This window comes from Sinocyclocheilus grahami, unplaced genomic scaffold, assembly GCF_001515645.1.
Source record: "Sinocyclocheilus grahami isolate Dianchi unplaced genomic scaffold, SAMN03320097.WGS_v1.1 scaffold465.1, whole genome shotgun sequence".
NCBI lineage: Eukaryota > Metazoa > Chordata > Actinopteri > Cypriniformes > Cyprinidae > Sinocyclocheilus > Sinocyclocheilus grahami.
This window is the reverse complement of record NW_015505644.1, coordinates 2,033,707-2,040,493: the sequence shown is the minus strand read 5'-3', so window position 1 is coordinate 2,040,493 and position 6,787 is coordinate 2,033,707.

Sequence of the window (6,787 nt, the reverse complement as noted above, 5' to 3'; positions counted from 1 at the left end):
TTTTCAGACCGATGAGCTTTGTAAAATCGACGTGTTTCAGAAAGGTGGGGCATAGAGGAGAAACAATAATGTACAGTATGTGGAAAATAATGTGTTTTTTTAACCTTAAACCGCAAAAAAGGCTTTTTTGAAACTTTTCTCCTCGTCAACACAGTCATATGCGTCTTAAATTAAGTTAAAGATAAAGCATGTGCACTAGTTGGCTATTATGAGATCCTGGCATTATATGATGAGATTTTAAAGGGATATAGTTGACCCAAAAATGTAAATCAGAAGTATCAAATCAAAAAGTATCAGTTTAGACACCATACAAATACACACAATACAAATAATATCATTTACTCAGTTTCAAGTAAACTCTATAGGCCTAGTAGCCTATATTCGCTTATGGGTTGAGAAATCAATTTTGTGCATCATGATGTAGGCCTAAGCTTTTAATTTAAATGCATTTTAAGCATTGTGGTTTAAAGGGGTCATATGATTAAATTTTTTCCTTTCTCTTTGGAGTGTTACAAGCTCTTGGTGCATAAAGAAGATCTGTAAAGTTGCAAAGACTAAAGTCTCAAATCCAAAGAGATATTCTTTATAAAAGTTAAGAGTCAGCCACGCCTACCTAAAACGGCTCGTTCTAACATGCCCCCACATGTCTACCTCACTATGTGGGAAGATTTGCATAACGCCGCCCAAATGTTCACGCAAAGAAAGAAGGTGTAACTTTTATTCTCGCTGTAATATTGTTGTTGCCGCCGCCATGTCGTAAGGGCACTGTGTGATTCGGTGTGAAAGCGAAACTACTTTGTTTGGCCTTCCAAAAGAGGACTTGCCATTTGTGTCAATAATGAAAATTAAACATTAGAAAGAAAATCCCTCACTGTCCTTGACTAAATCGCTTTGGTCAAATAATGTATATTGAATTTATACAGTGAAGACTATTCAGTCTATTTGTTGCCTATTTATCTTATACAATATAATATTTCTTATTCAGTGCTTTAAGTGTTTGTAGGCCAATTTCTTTGTTCTATTGTAATTCATGACTGTTTACTTGTCTTCAGTAAGTTTGTTTTTACGTAGGCTACTATTTTTTTTTATTTTGTGATATTGGAATTGGTAACGAGAATTATGAAATTGCAATGCATCAAAAATTTAGATTGGATAAAAATCCTATTTTAAGCTATATATATCATCATTGTGATGGGGGGTCCTGCAGTAAGTCATAGCCCCGGGGCCCAGTGAGGTCTTAATGCGGCCCTGATGACAGATCATTGCAGTGTATCAGTCATATACATCATCAGATCAGGTTTTTTAACTTATTAGAGGTACAGAACACCACACAGCAACTTTTCGGCATTGCACCAAGCAAAAATCATCACAAAGTAAAGATCAAGCACCTAACAAGGTCTCCGCTCATTAATTAAACTGGTTTGCTTTCCCCCTCTGCATGAACGGTTATGACGTTTTTGTGGGCAGGGGCGCCGCTAGCAATTTTGGGCCCTATGAAAGAATATGAGGTTGGGCACCCTACCGCACCAAACATACACTATATTGCCCAAAGTATTGGGAAAACTCAATAAAACTCATAATCAAACCCCAATGACTTGTACATATGCGTACAATCATTTTAGACACTTTCAAAACTGTGGCAACAAAGATGGAAATACAATTATTCTTTGATTATCTTTGATGCCACAGTTTTGGAAGTGCATTTTTCTGTTCTAAAGAAGGGGGTGTCCCAATACATTTGTCCATATGTATGTACAAGTCATTGGTGTTTGGTGATGAGTTTTTGGCTGTTTCGTTGTGAAAGCGAAACTACTTTGTTTGGCCTTCCAAAAGAGGACGATATCTGCTTCGTCATGCCTAGAGCTGATCCGTGCTGGTCACTGAGGAAATACATCAACTTTGCGCTGTGGATTGCCGGATCGGCTTTCACCGTGGACCGTTTCCTGATCCTGGTAGAGTAGGCTACAATGCCGGCTGTTCTGACTCAGACTGGAAGTACGTTTTTTTTATATTTAAAGAGTTTTTATATTTTATATATTTAAAGCAAGTTTTTTGGGCAGTGTAGAGTAGGGCTTGTTGTTTGTCATTTCTCTGATCACAAATGCAGACATGGTTTTATGTTTATGCGGCGCGATGCAACACGTAAAAAGACAGTAAAAGTCATTATAATCCATAATTATGTCCCCACTGGATGCAACGAATGACTCGTTTATAATGGGTTTTCATGTTTTTGAATCATCGCTCCGGCCGGACAGGGCATCACCACAATATGGTAAGGGGCGTAACATTTCCGTCTCACGCTTGAGGTATTCGGCCAATCACAATGCACTGGATAGCTGGCCAATCAGAGCACACCTCGCTTTTTTAGAACGATGAACTTTGTAAAAATCGACGCGTTTCAGAAAGGCGGGGCATAAAGGAGAAACAATAATGTACAGTATGTGGAAAATAATGTGTTTTTTTAACCTTAAACCGCAAAAAAGGCTTTTTTGAAACTTTTCTCCTCGTCAACACAGTCATATGCGTCTTAAATTAAGTTAAAGATAAAGCATGTGCACTAGTTGGCTATTATGAGATCCTGGCATTATATGATGAGATTTTAAAGGGATATAGTTGACCCAAAAATGTAAATCAGAAGTATCAAATCAAAAAGTATCAGTTTAGACACCATACAAATACACACAATACAAATAATATCATTTACTCAGTTTCAAGTAGTTCTGAACCTGTATGAATTTCTTTGTTCTCCTCAACATAAAAGATGATATTTTGAAGAATAATCGTAACCACCAGGAAGTTTCTGGTCCCTGTTGACTCCAATAGTGTTTCTTTCTCTCCATACTATGGAAGTCATGGGGGCACAGAAACGGTTTGGTTACCAGTATTGTTCCAAATATAGTATACGTTTGCATTCAACAGCAGAAGGAAACTCATACAGGTTTAGAACAACAACAACATAACTTACATTTTTGGGTGAACTATTCCTCCAAAGCAGCCTAATATAGCTGCTGTTGCCATTTGTGTCAATAATGAAAATTAAACATTAGAAAGAAAATCCCTCACTGTCCTTGACTAAATCGCTTTGGTCAAATAATGTATATTGAATTTATACAGTGAAGACTATTCAGTCTATTTGTTGCCTATTTATCTTATACAATATAATATTTCTTATTCAGTGCTTTAAGTGTTTGTAGGCCAATTTCTTTGTTCTATTGTAATTCATGACTGTTTACTTGTCTTCAGTGAGTTTGTTTTTACGTAGGCTACTATTTTTTTTTATTTTGTGATATTGGAATTGGTAACGAGAATTATGAAATTGCAATGCATCAAAAATTTAGATTGGATAAAAATCCTATTTTAAGCTATATATATCATCATTGTGATGGGGGGTCCTGCAGTAAGTCATAGCCCCGGGGCACAGTGAGGTCTTAATGCGGCCCTGATTATGATAACACTTTTTTGCAACTAAATTTCAATATCGTGATAATACCATATACCGTGATGAAAGCATTAGCAATTAATGCAACATGAAAATTTGATACCGGCATATCCCTAACAATAAGTGCATTGTACTTCATATTTAAGGCCACCTAATATAAAGTGGGACCAAAAAACAAATATCAGTCAGTCATAATTGTGAATACTGAGCAACGTGTGTTGGCCCTGGTATACGGAGTGCATCGTATGAGAGGTAGATTCTAGCTGCTCTTTGGTATCGCTCCAGCCTGACTCACAGAGAGAATGCGAGTTAGGTGTTGCACTACGTTAACATCCCGTTCTCGTGGGATGAATGTGGAGACCACGTGAACACTCCCCCACAGTGCCACACAGACGACTCTGGATAAGCCTCATTTCATACACAGCGGCCAATTTAGGAAGCAACAAATGTAGGCCGAGGAAGAGATGTGGGAGCTATTTTGTAGTGTTTATGCGTGGAGTGCTTTAAAAGACCTATTTCTGACAAATGTGACGTGTGTCAAGGTTAATGTACATAATGAAATAGTTCATTAATTGCTCACCTTCTGAACGACAAGCTGTCAGGGGAAAAGAATGCAGTGTCCTTGACTGAGCAGTCAAATTTCTAATATTATGGCAGAAAGAATTCATTCCACACTGATGTGGTTATTCACTACTTTCTAAAGATTAACTATCAGCTTCTCTAGAATGAAGAGATGGTAAATATCGTAAAAATAATCACAAATAATCATAAATGCCATAGATACTTGCTTACAACAAAACATTTTCATAGTAATTTTTCCAGAAAATACATATGAAATTAAAATAACAAAATAGTTTGGTAGAATTTGTCATTATTAGTCAAGAAAGTGTTCATTATTATGATGATTATGGTAGGAACTTATGATTTGCATTGGATTACTGCCTTAAGATACAGTCATATTTACGCATCGTTTTGCCGAATTTTCGTGGGCAAAATCCAAAATCATTTCAATACACTGTAAAACATGATTTTTTTCAAAACTATAAATAAAACATTGAATATTACAGTACGTTTTACAAGAAAATACTGTTTTAATCTTTCTACTTTTACATTTTTACATTTATTTTAGTCTTGCTTGTCATTTCTTTGCAATTATTTGTGAAGAAAGTGTTCATTATTATGATGATTATGGTAGGAACTTATGATTTGCATTGGATTACTGCCTTAAGATACAGTCATATTTACGCATCGTTTTGCCGAATTTTCGTGGGCAAAATCCAAAATCATTTCAATACACTGTAAAACATGATTTTTTTCAAAACTATAAATAAAACATTGAATATTACAGTACGTTTTACAAGAAAATACTGTTTTAATCTTTCTACTTTTACATTTTTACATTTATTTTAAATATTTCTAGTCTTGCTTGTCATTTCTTTGCAATTATTTGTGAAAGTTACTAGCAATTTATGAGTGAAGATTGTTTCCAAGTAAATCCTACACCAATTTTTGCTCAGTGTACACTGTAAAAAAAGATTGTTCAAAGTTGTAAATAAAGCAAAGGTTATTGGAGTACATTTTACAAGAAAATGCTATTTGAATTTTTTTTTTCACTAATGCGACAGCACCTTTAATGATGAATATACCCGATATCAGAACTGTGAGCACCCTGGGCTTACCTTGATTTCACCAAGCAGAATCTACATCGTTTTGGTCCAAAAACAATGTTCCTGTCATGCAACCAGGTTAGGACTGGGGTTCGAGGCTTGCACAACATACTTATCAGCCATCATTCCCTGTTATTTGGATAGAAAATTGGACAAAGGACAATTTTTTTTCTTTGACCCACATAAGACGTTAATCTATGAACATCATGGCAAAATAAACCTTTGTCCTGTGGTTTAGAGGAACATGTAACAACTTCAAGGTATGAATCCACACTGCAGCCTCAAACACATTCGAACCAACGTCACTGTCTCTCACATTTGTAGGCCGGAAATCAAAAGTATAAAGATTTGAAGAGAGCATTCTGAGTAGTGGTCTGTGAATGGAAAAAAACAACATCAGTTGGAAATGTCAATTACAAGAGCACCAAGAAGCCCCAGGTAGGTCCAGATAAAACCTGCAGAACAGATTAAACATTTCAACAAGAAGGCTCTATAAGAGTAATATGGATTGTTCCAGAAAACACAGTGTGTGTTTAATGACACTGCTCTAATGGGTGTGTGCCACCGGCTCTATAAGCGTTACATTTCCTTGATGTCTTAAGATTAACTGTGTCTTAATGTGGTTGTTTATGGGACTTACCAGAATGGCGTCTGTTATACATTATATGCTTTGTTGTGAGATTGTGTATGTCTTTAATTTGTTAAACACCAAGTCTGAGTTGTGAAAAATGCATAACTTTGCCAGTTATGAAGCCATCCATTATTCTTAGTATAAATGACTTGCTGTCATAAAATCAACCATTAAAAAAATAAATGATGTTTGCACACAGTGCTTTTAAAGTGTACAGTTCATTGAACCCACTATTGATATCTGTTACATAGGCCTAACTGTCAGTTTGATTATTCCTCTCAAACAACACAGCCTATACACTTTTCAAAACATTTAATTCAAATCATTATTAACCACATCCCAAAACATATATAGTTGGTTTTCAAATGTTTCCTGAAACATTTGGAGAGCAAGATGCAGTCTTTCAAAGCAACATTAATTTGAGCTGTAAGGAGTTTTTTATTATCCAGTGACGTCTGACCATTTTGAGAGACCTGAGCCCCTGTTAAAGGGATAGTCCATCCCAAAATGTAATTTTATACAACCTAATGTTGTTCCAAACCAGCATGACTGTCTTTGTTCACTGGAACACAAATGAAGATATATTTTTTTTAAATGTTGGTAACCAAACAGTTTCAGTTTTGACTTCCATTTAATACAATGGAAGTGAATGGGAACCAAAACTGGTTGGATACCAACACTGATCAAACTATAAATTGTTCATGTTTCTCAAAAGAAAGAAATGCATAAGTATAACATGACTGCATTTAAATTTTTGGGTGGACTATCTCTTTAATAGCTCAAAATGCATAATTAACATGGAAGCATGCATGGCACTTGACATTTCTTAATTTGATGAGAACTGGTATTAAATAGATATCAACTTCAACATGTTCCAAAAGTTCCACATGAAATAAAGGAGCTCAGGCATGAAAAAAAACGAGAATATATACAAACTATTTGTTTCATTGTATTTTTCAAAATGTGTCCTTACTAGTATCAAACGTGAACACTATTTTTTGACATCAATCATCTTTTTTTTTTTTTTTACAGAACATTGTGTGATACATG